Genomic DNA, 16349 nt, shown 5'->3' with positions numbered 1-16349 from the left:
ATAAAGAAACAAATTTCATTTTCATGTGATGTATATGCATTCACATACACAAATCAAAGTAACAGTTGATGATTGATGACATATTTTGCCCCCAAAAATAGTTAAAATACAAATCCCTATAATTGTTATTTGCTTTGGCTCATATCAAATGATCCTTTCAATTCAGTTCTTCATCGGAGTGCATTTCTATTCATCTCCATCCACAATAGAGCGAAATCCCCATTTAGGATTCATTTTGTGAATTTTATATCATATCTTCACATAATAACTATCTACAGCCCATTAAACCTTTAGAGGAATATCTCCACAATGCCAAACAAAATTGATGTTTACACAGAGCAATGTGCAAATTATAGAAGCATCCATTCTAAAAAGATGAGCAAATTTATTTTATCAGGGATATGTAGCCTGAATAATTACATCACATGTACCGTATATTGGGATTTGAAGAATTCAATCAAAGAAAAATGTTTTACTTTATATTAAACTAGGCTATTTTGAAAATTTGATATGCAGTACCCGGTACATGTAATATTTATCATTTGAATCCCTCTATTCCGACAATGATCATTTGAGTGTAAACCTAGAAGGGAATACGCTGACAATAGAATTACAGAACCTGTTTACCAGTACATGAATTCTTGGTACAGTGACCTTACAAGTAGATGAGTCTTTATATAGCAGATCTTATAAAAGAGTAATTTGCTATTATCAAAGAAGAAAAATCATTAAATCAACAGGAAATTGAATGATACTGATAGCTATATAGGAAATTAAATGATACTGATAGCTATAGTGATATTTCATAATCTCTCAATCCCTTTTTCATTTCTTCAATTCCAATCTCTTTCTCTCCTATCAAATGAAAAATATGGTCCTCAATCCTCATCAGCCACTAACCCCTGCCCCCCCCCCTCCCTTCCCCACCCTCCTCCTTCCTTTTCATTTTCCCCATACGGTTCAAAACTAAACTGCAAACTCCTGTGCATGCAATCTATCGATTGTCCATATTCTTGATTTTTTTTCTGTAGGGCCTATATTTGTATAATTATGTTTAAAAAGCAAATCATACAAAAATTCCAACCACCTTCAAACTGCATGACTGTGCCACATGAATGTAACCATTATATAAAAGTTTTGTGCATGTACACGTATGCACGTTAATACATCCTCACTGCAGTAGCACTGGATACACAACAGCATGCAAGGTAGTGAGAGCATCTCATTCTCTACTGTGATGCCTGCCTTATTGTGCATTGCGCATATCATGCACACAGCACGCATTCGGCTAGCTACTGCACATAAATAATGCAGGGTGCCTTGTTAGATGTAGGGGCCTACAGGACACATAATGAATTGTACATCGATGCGAATTATACATAGTCCTGTCAATGCTTCACGAGCCTGATCAAGTGAAAGCTACAGATGGGAAAGGCATCAAGTCGATGGGAGAAATAATAATTTGCGTGCTGTCATTAATATAGAGACACGGTTAATTCAAAAGGTTAATATTTACTTGGAAGGAGACCAGAATAATAAGCAATATAAAGCACTCTGTAGTACTTCAAAGACAAATGTAGAAGTGTAGTAGGCCTGTATTGTTTAGGAAGTCCCCTACCCTTTTCGAAGCTGAAACTGTTCAAACTGTAGATTTAATCAAAATACCATCTGCTGTTCTACTGAAAGACTGAACAGTATTTCAATCATATAATGTACTTTACCTATTCATTTTGGTTTTAAAAGTCATTTTAAAGATAAACATCTTTCATCAAGGGGAAATAATAGAATGCAATAAAAACAAAGAGAAAGGGGGAATTGTTCTTGATGTGCACATCACATTCGAAAGGAATCCATTTCTCATTTCTCGATGTCTAACACCAACCTCACTCACACATTCATACATAATGGAATAGAATAACTGCTAGGTTGATAGCTTGAATGGATATTTGGATGTTTATAAAGAGCATAAACTCCTGATATATTCAATGTGTACACATAAAAAATTTATCATTTAACAGTGTACAATAATGCTTGTTATGATATCAATCATAAGATTCAATAAAAATGTAGCCTACACTGTACAGACTGAAGGCTTTTAATCTTCTTGTAAATAGTTTTATGCAAGAAGAAAATCTTAGCTGCACAAAATAAAGAAGAAAATTCTTCTTATTACTGTAAAGCAGCATAATTCTAAATATTAATACATATAGGTTTGCCCTTTGCCCTATAAAACACCTAATCCAAGGTCAAGTATAAAGTTAGGAACTGTTGTTGTCAGAACTTGGTGCGTCTTGAGAGCAAAAATACACACTGCATGATTTATAATCCTTCAACTGCTCTTTCAAATTAGGAGACTTCAAATTTTTCAATGTTACTAAAAATTTCAATTCATCTAAAAAATTATAGGTTCCAAAGTGACATTTAGTGCCTATATTATGGCGATTTAAGTCAATCTCTGGATTTACAGTTTTGCAGAGCTGATAAAGCAAGAGAAAACTCTTGCTAAATTCATTAATTAAGGTTACGATCACCTGCCCATCAACAACAATCCAAAATTAATCTATCAAATGGCTGGCAAAATTAGTAAATTACCAAAATGCCCTGTAAAATAAGGCCTACAGTGTACGATCTTGCACTATCTTTGTGTAGTCTGCTGGGCAAACCCTTCACTCGACTTAAGGGTCTGAATGTGCAGCCTACTCATGCCTTGTGTACTGAAGGCTCTCTCGCTCAGGTATGTGCTAGTCTTTGCGTGGAGGCACAGTTGTTGATCAAAGTTCCAATCAGGGTCTGTGCCTGCAGACTACCGGTAATCTTTGTGTGTGGCTGCATGTTCTTACATCCCTACCATTGAGCCAGAGTCTACACAATCCTGCACTATGAGCTGCAAGAAGAATTTACTTCATTCAAGCATAATGTACAAAGATACATGAAAGTGAAACATACACTGTACATGTACGTGTACATGTATTTAAGAAAGACATTTGAATCATGATTAGTTTACTTACCACTCGGTGATGGTTGTTTCCGAACTGCAGCACCTTTGTTATCATCAGCCCAGTTCGCTGCAACAATATTATCTGAAGAAGATGAATGTCTCATCTTTGCTGCTGCATCACAGGACTTGACTGAGAGCAGTACCTTGCTTTCATCCTCATCTCTATCATCCAGGAGGGAGCGGTCTGGTGGGATGATGGTGGAGTATGGCCGCTGCTGATGCCTGTGGGATGAGCCGCCCTGAACTGGAGCACTGCTCCTCAGACCATGCACATTCTGGAATGAGGAACTCAGTGATTCCTCAAAGTCCTCGTCAACAAAGACCATGGAATCGCTGTCTTCCTCCGTCTGGATGCTGGGGTCAAAGGATCCAGGTCGGCTTAGACGTGGAGCGTGTTTCAGATTTATTTCTGATTGGGACTCTGGTAGCATCTTAGCAAGACTAGGATCTGGAATAGGCCCATCATCGATGATGCCAGTCGTTGCACTGCGATTTCTTGACAGCACACGCTTCATGACAATGTCTCTATTTTGATGCACTGGTTCTGCATCTCCTCTCGAAGATGCTTTAACAGGTTTGCTTGATACATATTCCTCCTTTTGAGGATAATAAGCACCTTTAGTGCTTGAGTATTCTGTCTTTGAGACCCTTGTTTCTACCCGACCTCCTTCATTGACTCTTCTGCTCAGCTTGTACTGAGCAGTGATGTCTTGTCCATTTTTTACAGCTTCAAGCATGGAAGAGGATCTGGGTGAAGACTGTCTTTCAGAATCTATAATACTACTTAGTGCAGCAGAATGCCTTCCTGGACTGGCAGGAAAAGAGCCAGATTTGTCGTATCTAGGAGAATGTATTCGCGAACTGGAATGTCGGTATGAACTCCGGCCAATCTGTCTGGATTTCATTGTTATCAGAAGGCGGGTAGGAATCTGCATGATCATGTACACATCATCTAGGGTTTTGAAGGATACATCAACATTATTAACATATAAAATTTCATCACCGACACGAATTATCCCAGAATCTTCAACTAATCCACCCAGCATCAACCTTGACACAAAGATTCCATCCAATCGTTCAAATCCATCTCCCTCGCGAATGTAAAAACCAAGTGTTTCACCTGGGATCTTCATAATTTCCACAGTCCGTAAGAGGAATGCACCACCTTGAATTTCTCTCTCCTGAATAACGCTGATTCTGGGTTTTCCACCATTTATTCTCCCATCTAAATGACCAACAAGTGACATGTTATTAAACTCTTCAGCCCTGGTGAGATCGGCAAAATGTTCTCTCTCCGCCGCCTGGATCGCTTGCACTGTATCGCTGGTGATCCCGGAGACATGACGAAAACCTGCCGGTCCATCTATTTGCATCTCCCTGATCTCCGTGCGAATACCTTCCGCTGAACTCGAATGGCTTCTCGTCTGTTTCACAACCGATTTCACACTTGAAGTTGCCTCAAACGAATAGCTACTCGCTCCTTGGTTTCTGTCAGACATCTTGAAGATTTGCAGCCAGCTGATCCTAGAAAATCTGTCACTTTTACACCATTTTCAATGTTTACATGATGTTAGGTTTTTCAGTTCGTTCCAGATTTGACTCGCACCGGCGCTCCATCCAAGATTCGATTTTTCGTGTGTGTCCAATTTTCACGTGAAATTGGTATGCGGATCGTGTACGTGTTTAGGCTTCCGACCAGCGCCTGTTTGCAGAGATGTTAATTTTTCATGCTACAGTGACAGCGGATTTGTGTAACAATTTTGCACTAACGACTTGAAATACAAAGTCTGCATTTTCTCATTCGAGTCATCTTCCCCGGGCATCTTCCCAAGACATCATCATCTCTCCCGCATCTCTCCCGCTTTCCATCTCAATTCATGGTTACACCTTTGCTCGCAAGTCATCTTTCAAAAATGTTAAAAAGCATAACAGAAACAATGACAAATATTTCAATCATTATATGTATGCCTGCCGTTACACCGACATGTATCTGGATGTGTATGGGGTGCAAGTGTTTCAATGCGACTCCAATAATCTCAAAAACTCAGGATCCAGCCCGGGATCCTGAGAAGCTCAGAGAGAAGAGGGGGGGGGGGGGGCGAGCGAGAAACGCAGACATAACCTCTTTCCTTTAACACGAATAACCCATTTTACATAAGAATGAGGAAACCTTGGAATAGTCTAAGTAATGAATTAGTAAATGCACCCAGTGTCCACAGCTTCGAGAATGGACTGGATAAGTATTGGAGATGTGAACCAGTGAAGTACACGGTTTGACGCTTACGGGACGCTTACCCGCCAGGACAATGATCCGGCCCAGGACCAAAATCCAGTTAAAACCAATTAGGGCAAAACCAATTGAAACCAGTTGGCCAACTGGTTTCAATAGGGAAATTGGAACAACTGGTTCCAATTGAAAACCAGTTGCCAATTGGTTCCAGTTAAAACCAATTGGTTCCAATTGAAAACCAGATGCCAATTGGTTCCAGTTAAAACCAATTGGGCAACTGGAACCAGTTGGCAATTGGTGTCAATTGGTTCCAGTTGTTCCAATTTCCCTATTAAAACCAATTGGATCCAATTGGAGGCAACTGGTTTCAATTGGTTCCAGTTGAAACCAATTGGAAGCAACTGGTTTCAACTGGAACCAGTTGAAACCAATTGGTTTCCAACTGGATCCAATTGGAACTTCCAGTTGGAATGAACTTAATTAGTTACAAATTAATTAGCATTTGCACTAACTATTGCTCATGTCAACACAGAAGCAGTGTTATATGTCTATTAATACCAATGTAAAGGGCATTGATAAAATACTGACTTTCATATGTATATATTTATATGGAAGATCTTCAAATATATGTATTTTTATTTGATGTAATTTGGTAACAGTTAGTGGTGTACTAATTATCCTTTAATCTGTTTTAATTATAATCTATAACATTTATGAACATGGTTTTCACTGCTAAGTATTCTAAATACTTATCTTTAAAAAGTGTGGTACTTGAAATTGAAAAGAATTAGATAGATACATTGTTAATGATGATGAATCTCATAAAACATTAATATGTGCACACTGGCAGATAATATGCAAATTAACTGGTTTCAATTGGATCCAGTTGGGTAACTGGAAAATTTCCAATTGGAAACCAATTGGAAATCATTTCCAGTTACCCAACTGGTTCCAGTTTTATTTCCAGTTACCCAACTGGTTCCAATTAGAATTAATTTCAAGTTACCCATCTTTCCAGTTAGAAGTCATCTCCAGTTGCCCAATTGGTACCAGTAAGGATTTCCAGTTACACAACTGCATGGTTCAAGTTAGGATTTCCAGTTACCCAACTGGTTCCAGTTAGGAATCATTTCCAGTTGGAAGTCATTTCCAGTTAGCCAACTGGTTCCAGTTAGGATTTCCAGTTGCCCAACTGGTTCCAGTTGGGATTTCCAGTTACTCAACTGGTTCCAGTTAGAAATCATTTCCAGTTGGAAGTCATTTCCAGTTACCCAACGGGTTCCAGTTGGGATTTCCAGTTACTCAACTGGTTCCAGTTAGGATTTCCAGTTGCCCAACTGGTTCCAGTTGGGATTTCCAGTTACCCAACTGGTTCCAGTTAGGATTTCCAGTTGCCCAACTGGTTTCAATTGGTTTCAACTGGAAATTGTTAAATTCCAGTTAAAACCAATTGAAACCAGTTAAAACCAATTGAAACCAATTGAAACCAGTTGGAAATCCAACTGGTTTCAATTGGATTTTGGTCCAGGGGGCCAACCTCTAAAGAAGAGACAGAATTTGGAGCTGAATATATTCTTAGACTGCGTTCAGAAGCATCCATAAGTATGTGTTTTGGACCCTAAACCGGGCCCTAAACATGGGGTACTGCTTTTATACTGTACAGACCCCGTACAGACCTACTCCTGGGACCTACCTATATCAGAGAACATTTTGTGCATTATATAGCCAGAATTACCCATATAAAATCAAAGGCAGAATAATTGCCTGCCCGTGGGGGCACTGGGGAGCCCTGGAACCCCACAGTAGGCCTACTCCACAATCTGCAATGCCCCTCTACTTTTCAAGTAGCCGATATGCCCTCCGGTTTTTTTAATTGCCACTTACTTTCCTATTGAAACTGATAACAATTCATTGAACTTATGAGCCCATTTCGACGACTAACAAAGGCTGAAAATATGTAATATGTTTTAAATTCACAATACCCAAATTTCTAACGGCGTGGAATCAAAATATACCCCCCCCCCCTTTTTTTTTTCCTTTCTTCTTTTTTGCTCCGCCTGCATTGGCATAGCAACGGAGGTACTTGTGCCAATCGATGTTTAGTTCTTATTCAAGTAGGCCTAATCTTAAACTTTGAAGGATGAAAAAGTTGCCGGCTAGTTAGAAAATTTAATGCCCCCGCCACCACCACAATCATCTTCATGATCATAATGGTTCATCACTTTCCAAAGAGTGAATATGGATTATTTTTGGATAATTAAGTCCAACTGTCCAAGCAATAATTTATGTAATCAATTTCATTTCATTTTTTGTTTTCATTTTAATTTCATTTTATTTAGTTGAATGGCACATCAAACTGTGCCCCTTTCACCTGAGAATGACCCGTTTTATGCCGTTATCAAGTGCCCCTTTCCCTTCTTATAGATGCCCTCTCTCGTATCGGGGCCACTTTTCTTAGGGAATCAGTGCCCCTATTTACCTAAGAAAAGTGTCCCCAGGAACGTGTTCTATGCCCCTTTCAACTGAGAAAGATTTATATGTTTAAACGAGTGCCCTTTTGCCTTCTCATACAGTCATAGGTGCCTGTTCTTTATATCAGAACTGTCCTACAAAAAAAAACACTTTTTTCGTGCCCGATTTCTTTATTTAGCGCCATTCTGCAAGTGCATAGTTTCATGAGTCATGTGAGTGGGGTAGATAAGTCACTTTTTCTTTGTTTTAAGATCATGGCCGTAAGCAGCGGGGGGGGGGGTTACCCCCTCAATTTTTTTTTGAAAACTCACTTTTTTTACTGCAGATTTTCACAAAATTCAACAAAGGTGTGCACGAAATCCATCAATTTCACTTAACTAAATGCAAAAGCGCCTCAATGATAATTATGTTCAGTCGTTTTGCTCCCTCGCTTTTGAGCTATTTGCAAAAAGTTAACGCGTGCTGCCCCCCGCGAAAATATTCTGCATACGGCCATGTTAAAGATCATGCCTTTACTAAGAGAAATTCCCTGTGCCCCCCCCCCCCCCACTTTCAACTTCGCACCGCTGCCCCTGGAACCAGAGGTGAACTGGGATGAGGGTTAACAATCTCTACAATTATGAACGCATGACACATGATATTCGACTATCGAACACAAAATCGCAAGGTAATATAAGGGAATTGATTTGTTTTATTTTATACAACAATAACAATCAATGAATTTATTACATGCAATATCAAACATAGAAATTCAGGTCAATTTTGTTTTAAATTTTAACATTTATCTAATCAGAAATTTGGCTGTGAGTCGAATTTATGACATCCCCACCCTCCGACACAAAAATGTCAAATCTTTTACTTATACGCCAAAGTTATTATTTAGCTCTATGCGATTGAGCGGGGATTGAATTGTTCTGTGAGAGGCAAACAAAGCTATATACATTCTGAATCCCTTGGTAAACCATGGACCTTTGCTGGGTCTATGAGATTCTGAAAGGAATATTATAGAAAATAGAACTCCTGAAAAGAATAGGGCCTATATGTTTTTTTTTTTCAATTTACTGCATCTTTTAATTGAATGGAGAGAACATGCATCTCTAAATGTTATCATGGTTATAGGTACGTACTAAACTTGTTGATTTTTCTCCTTTCCCCGCGTCCTTTCTCATTGGCAAGTCGGTCTCGCATTATTTAATTTTTGAATTACCTAATAATTAAAGTTCTCAAAATATTGATTAATGAGATATTCATCTATGAATTCTTACAAACTAATTAAAACCCCCTTTTCATGACAGCTTATCAACAATTTCGGCTTGCACTTTGCACTCGCGTTAAGAATATACTAACCCATGCATCTTATTCATATTTACAAAAGTTATTAAAAACGATTAGTTTTCAGGCCTTATATCAACAAATTTCGCGCCCTCATTAAGCCTGTTAGATAATTTAAATGAGATAATATGAATTCTTAATCCTTAGATTGTCACTTTTTCATATCGGAATAATTATCAACAACTTTCATCTAGCGCTAAGGAAGAGGATAGGAAGATATTTCCTTTCTATATGATGACAAAATGTGCTTAGAATGTCACTTTCCTAGGTAAAAATACAAAAAGAAAACATTTCGTTCAAATAATTTATCAAGTGCGATCCATAATCCTCTTCACAATTTTTGTTTGCATAATTTTTATTTAGTTCTTGACATAGTGCTTATGCTTTGCTCTCGCATTATTTGATTGTTGATATATGTGTCGTCTTCATGGGGGAACGGCAAACAGTTCTTAGCACGTCCCCTTTTCGATCAGGCTAGTATATATAGGCCTATATACTAAAAATTCCAGCTCGCGCTTCGCGCTCACAGTAATTATTTAGTTACATAAGCATCAATTGTTCATGATCATAGACATTGCTCTGAATGTTCAATTTTTAGGACGAAATAGATAAAAAAAATTGTTCTCGCTTCGCGCTCGCATTATTTAATTAGAGCTAATGAGATACAATTATATTGTTTAAAGAATAAAGCTCAGAAGTAACTGCCATCGGACTAAAGAAACAAACTGGAAATCAGCTTCCAACGGCTGTTGGGGAAACATTGGCGAAAGCAGCTGGACCCCCGGCCCCTGAAAAAAAAGTGCTTTCAATGTTGCGTTTAACATGTCCCCAAAATTCAGTGTTTTTTACGACACCCCCTTCTAACTCCTCTTTTAGAACTACGAGCAGAAAATGTGGATGTCATTTTTTTCCCGCCCCTTTTGATTATATTTATCCTCATCTTCATCATTATCATCAGAATCATCATCATCATCATCACCATCATCATCGTCAGTATCATCACCACCACCGTCCACAACCACCATCATCATCAGCATCATCATCATCGTCACCATCAGACCATCATCATCATCATCAATCGTCGCTCTCTTCAACACTTGAAAGAGAGATTACTCCGACGACTATTATCGAGCAAGAGATGAGATTAGAGAGCTAGAGAGAGAGAGAGAGATAGCTAGTGAGAGTATACCGCCATCTATTGACAATGTTCGCATAGTGGTAATCATGGAAATTTCTTTTAGCACCTTCTAAAATCCCGTTCTTGTCTATAAAAAGGCGGTAAGTTGGAATGATTTAGCATAATGTTTCGGTATATTTCATTTTATTTGTCTTAATTGTAAAATAATATTTTAATATTAGCAGTTATTTCGGATTTTCGACCGATGTGTCCTTCGTTCCTTAGGCTTAGTATCAGTCACCTCAGTCGCAGTCCCGCGTGTGGATTATTTTGTTTGTAAAATGATGGTACTGTCTGTATGGATGGTGTACGGAACTATCCTAAGAATCCAAGAAAAATTCGCACTTTGCTGTTCCAAATATGAAAATTATGAATAAGGTAAAATTATTTGATATTTAAATACCGGGCTTTCCAAATACCGTTTTCTTTGCGTCGCACTTGCCACAAGCCAACATGTAACTGTTAGTGTTAGTGTTAGTTGTTACCCTCCAAGAAAAACTATTTTTTGCGCGTGACAAATTAATAATAAAATATATGTTTCAAGACGAATTTGATGATTTTCTTGATAGAGGATTGGTGTTACTTTTTCTTTGTATATCGTATTATGCGCTGATTGTAAGGTTTTTTTTTCACCCTCCCTTCCCCTTTTCTCCTTAATTTCTTGTTCTCTTTCCTTTTTCTTTTCTTCATTTTGTTCTTTCTTTCCTTCTCCCTTCATCTCTTTTTTCCCTTTCTCTCGTTCATGCTTTTTTCATCCATTCTTTTGTCCTATTTTTGTTTCCTTCCTTCCTTTCATTCTTTCTTTTTTTTTTATTATGTATTTTTTTATGAATTTATTTTTTTCGTCCTTTCTTTTATGCTCCTTGATCTCTTTTTTTCTTTCATTCTTGCTTTCTTTGCAATTTATTTATTTATTGATTGATTAATTTATTTTATTTATTCTTTCTTTCTTTAAGTTTAGGTAATGTTAGTGATTTCTCTTTTTATTGTGTGCCTTGGTCCCTACAAAGTACATTGAAATACATGTTAGGAGCAAAATTAGGGTTAATAATTAACCCTAATTTTGGTCATGATGGCCAAGATAAGATCACTTTGAAAATAAAAATACAAAGTACATGAGTTCATGTTCAAAAAGAGAGAGAAAAAAAGTCAGTGGTATAAAACCGCAATACTTTGTTGTTTTCAAGTGGTAAAACTTTGTTTCGATGGATTTTATTTTCGGGCAAGTGAAATATATTTTTGGGCAAGTATTTTCAAACTATTCATAAATCTACTTGCCCGACTGGCAAGTGCTTCAAAAAAGGCTATGTGAATGTAGCATCCTGAAGTTATATGATGAATCGTTGCACTGGAAACTGACAGTGTAAAAAAAAAGCATTTGTCCTTAAAGGTCAAGTCCACCCTAGAAATATGTTGATTTGTATCAATTGAGAAAAATCTAACAAGCATAACGCTGAAAATTTCATCAAAATCGGATGTAAAATAAGAAGGTAATGACATTTTAAAGTTTCCCTTATTTTTCTCAAAACAGTTATATGCACAATTCAGTGATATGCAAATGAGATTCGATGTTGTCCATCACTCACTATTTCTTATGTTTTTTATTGTTTGAATTATATAATATTTCAATTTTTACAGAATTGACAATGTAAAAAAAACGTGACTGAACCACATGATGTTAAACAACTTTAATTCCACATGTTTAGTTCAGAGAGGAATAAACCTTGATTTCACATGACAAGGGGGAGAAAATCAGAATATACTAGAATACAAAAGAAATAGTGAGTGGATGACATCAGTCATCATTTGCACACCGACCAGGATGTTCCGACTGTTGTGTGAAATTAAGCGAAATTTTTTGTTGGGGTGAACAAGAGAAAATAAGCCAAACGTTGCCAACCTTATTTCCCCACACAGGGAGTCCTAACAAAGACAAGGTTATATCATAACCTTGTTCATTGAATGAGTGCAATGTATGAGAGTGGCTCCCCCATATATCTATGCTATGAAGTAAGTATTACAATAAGCCTGTTCACGGTTGTAAACTGCGCACGAGCAGAAAAAGGTCATTGGAGACAACCATGAAGGTGGCTTTCAAATTCACTGACATAGGCATTTGTGATTTGATGATTATTCATGTATTCCTTTCAAAATATTTATCACATCCAAGCTGAAGAGTAATAAATAGAGCCTTCATAATCACTGGTATTTGACAGTAGCCTAAACAATAGTCAAATGTGCCAAAGGCAGACAATAAAACAGATTTCCAAACTTTATCCCTGATGTACTATTCTAGTCACCTGGTCTATACAATGCCTTTTGTTATTAGAATTTGAATTCTCTACGGTAAGCTAATGATAGTGCTTATCCTAATGAAAAATCACAAAGGTCATTTGAGAAAAGTTGATCATGAGCTAACCGTGAACTGGCTTATTAGTATACAATGAAGCATGATGAATAGAAGAGTGTATGAATAGACCTGATGATATCCCCTGCTTGAAACTAGATTCACTTTCAATTTTTTAGAAAATGCAATTTTTTTTAAAACTTCATATCACATGTACATGTAGAGTGATGTATAAAAAAAACTAACTGAGCTGCTCATCTGTGACATCACAAATTTCAAAATTCAATTCTGTGTTAGAATTCTTTGACAGATTTTCATCAAATCTTCACCAATATATTTCTTTTTTTTTAGCTTTTGTTTTGGGGTAGTCAGTTTCTACTCATAAATTTACAGTTCTTTATATGCCTTTGCTCAAAACTATTTTTTTTTTGTAATTGGAGAGTTTATGGGTTACAACAGTTGTGACTTTCCACCAATAGAGGGCATCACAAAAATATGTTCTAATTTGCAGTTTTTGAGAATTGTGAATAAAAAAAGTATATCCCCAAGATTATATGTAGAAAAAACAGATCATAAATGAATGGAATCAAGTACTTTCGTTAAAAAACAATAATTAAATACCTTTTTTGAGTATGCGTTGTATGTGGTTGCAGACTTAGGAATAAAACATTTTCCACATTAGATTATTTGAGGAGTAACATTTTTATATATATTTTTTTGTTTTGTTTTAGAACAATTATGGATGTCTATAGCGGTCAGCCTTATTGTTTTTTATATTCATTTTTTTCCCCTCAATGGTTTGTAAATTTCCTCTCTTCAACTATAGAGGACCTTTTTAGTTTCAGCTATTTTCATTTGTTGTCACCCACAGCCCTATATGTTCAGCACTGTGGGATGGATATTACTACAAAATTATTCAATAATGTTTATGTATTTGATAATTTATTCTTAAATTTTCTTTCAGATCACCAATAACAATGGAGGCATCGAGGTTGTGCAGATGTATGAAAACACTCCTATGGGCCAAATGCCCTGCAAATATTCCCTTTTCATTGAATCTTGTCAGGTGGAGTTCTAACAGAGCAGCTATCGCCAAGACAAATCGTAAGGTGTATTCTCGCATGTACCCAACTCTAGTGGTCAACACTGATGGATCAACATTTCGCATCAAATATGCTGAACCAAGGAAAATTTTAAAGGTATTCAAGATTGTTTCACGATTCTTATGGGGCGTTGCAAGAAACTTGCGATCAATTGCAAGTCTATTTTTGTTCCCGAAATCAAGCATATGCCGTGCAATTACTTGCAAATTTGGGATTGATTGCTAATCTGCTCCATGAAACAAGGAGTGTAATCTGATTTGCTATAGTTAAAAGTGATCAATCAATTGCAACAGAATATTTGCGATTGATTGCAAATATTTTCATGCAACACCCCCTTAGAAACATTGAAAAATACATTGACTTCTGAAACAAGATGGTCCCATTTTTCATAAGGTGTAGAGATATGATATTATTTTTTTTACAGGTTGATAATTTCTTTACCAAATTGATAATGCATGAAATGCGTGACATAATGTAGATCTATACGTGTGAGTTCAACTCTCTATACAGTGCATCCCAGAAAACTGAAACCAAGAATTATAGATGATTTATCATTACTTAATCACTTATACCATAGACAAAATAATCAAATGTCCCCTTTTATCTGGAATAACTTGAATTATTCCTTATTCATGCATGAGTGAGTAAAAAACAATTTGAAGAAAGCAATGTATACCAAAAGGTCACTTGGAGGTGGCATCTGAATATTAATAATAAAATCACATGTCTATTAAAGTTCAATATGTGCTCTTCAATTTGATACCTCAATCACAGAAAATGATCAAGAAATGTTAACGAAGTACTGTTTCTTTGAAATAATGCTTGTTTTTGCATATTCGCTACCATAGCTATCACACGGTTAACAAGGTTATCAAAAGACTCTTACATGGCTTGAAATGGAGTGTTGACTGTTAAGTAAGTCCTACAGCTAACCTGTCAAGCATCTTTACCTTATAAAATTATTAGAATTGTCATTCTAAATAAATAGAGCTTTGTTATTTCTTGACCATATTTTGAGATTTAGGTATCAAATTATAGAGCCTGTCAAGTGACTTTTTGGCAACCCTCAAAATCGTTTTTATTCACCAGTTCGTGAATTAAGAAGTCATTTCAGAAATACCAGATGAAAGAGGAGACTCTAAACTTTACAATGATAGGTCATTTGTCTATTGTATTGTGATAAGTTAAAAACTTATTGATAATTCTCGGTTTCGTGTTTTCTGGCACGTACTGTACAGAGGGATCAAATCACCACATATTTTTCTTTAAATGTACTAAATATGCCTAAAAAGTATACATTTACTGTCTTATTTGCAGCTAAATAAATTTGGATGAAATACAGTGTGTGTGCTCGCTCAAAAAAACCTAGAAGGGATGTAAATCTTTAAGTCTATGTGAGTCTATTATGTGTCATTTTTAAAATGATCATATGATGAAAATTAATCGATGTGTAGAATGTGGCTTCAGGAAAACTTTTGCACTTATCTTTAGTCTATATTTTGCATACCCGGTACTATGTAATGCCTTCTATTGTGTAACTTTTGACTACCTGCATAATAGTTCTAAGCAGAAGTGGCAGCAATGTCTTCCTTGTCAATGTCAAAATCGTAACCCAAATTCCTCCTCTTTCTCTTTTTTATGTTTCTCTCTCCAGCTACCTGTGGATGTCAACATGTTACCAGCGGATGAAAAGAAGATTCGCCTTGCCAGATACCAGCCCAAGAAAAAGTTGAAAATAGAAGATGATCTAGACGACAACTTTGATGCCAATAGATACAAGCATTTATGGAAGAAAGACAAAGCAAAACCTTGAATGGGGATAAATATATAACAGACAACTTTTGTGTGAATATGGCGTAGACATTTTGTGGCACACTTGAGTATTGCCTCATAAAGGAATTTTTTTCCAGATAAGGATTGTCAAATTGTCAGTGAAATTTAGAATTATAGAGAGGATCTTGGATGACACTCTGGTCCCTGCAACATAAAGCTTACCGATCCATCATTGGGCTGATTTAACGATTGATCATCATACACAATAATAATTTCAATCAATCATAGAAATCGGGCTTACAATTAATTGTGAAGCTTAATGATGTGGGGTCCAGATCAGTCTACCCCTGGCTCATAGAGAGGGACATCACTGCTGCGTCAACATCAGGATAAAACTCAAATTTAAGTTGGAGTACCTCTGAAAATTGCCATTTACCACAAAAGAAACGTTGACATCTTCATAAAGGGTACATGTGCATGGAAAATAGAAGATCAGCTTTATTGATGTAACATCCGAGGATGGACAAATTTGAGATGACATTTCTTCTTGCACTTATATTTTCAGTAAATATGCAATTATCATTTACGTCATTTCTAAGCTTTTTCCTTCACAATAAACACAAATCTCAGATATTTGTTTTTCCCATAATAGATTAAATACCATTTCAAAGGTTGAAATGAGAGAGAGAGACAGGCTGATGGTGTGAACATGACAGGATGATCAGGGCCCTGTCTTACAAAGAGTCACGATTAATCCAATCAATCATAACTCCATGGAAATCCATCAGTGTCATAATTTTTCTACAGGAAATTTGCACAATGTCCTTTGTAAACAAAGAGCACACCGAATTTTCAAGAAAACAATGAATGCCTGAATATACATCATAATTAGAAAATATTTTGAACAAACGTGCATA

General features: G+C 36.5%; 1 long non-coding RNA gene across 1 annotated transcript; it reads left to right on the top strand.

Moving 5' to 3' along the window:
- The first annotated feature begins 10231 nt into the window (after positions 1-10231).
- On the top strand, positions 10232-16065 carry LOC129271574 (uncharacterized). Its single transcript, XR_010295188.1, has 3 exons — positions 10232-10310; positions 13521-13786; positions 13999-16065. It is a non-coding gene; the product is annotated as an uncharacterized LOC129271574 (long non-coding RNA).
- The last annotated feature ends 284 nt before the right edge of the window (positions 16066-16349 follow it).

The sequence above is a fragment of the Lytechinus pictus genome, chromosome 11, assembly GCF_037042905.1.
Source record: "Lytechinus pictus isolate F3 Inbred chromosome 11, Lp3.0, whole genome shotgun sequence".
NCBI classification, from domain to species: Eukaryota; Metazoa; Echinodermata; class Echinoidea; order Temnopleuroida; family Toxopneustidae; genus Lytechinus; species Lytechinus pictus.
Note: the sequence above shows the minus strand (reverse complement) of the source record. Positions and strands in the feature narration are given on the sequence as shown.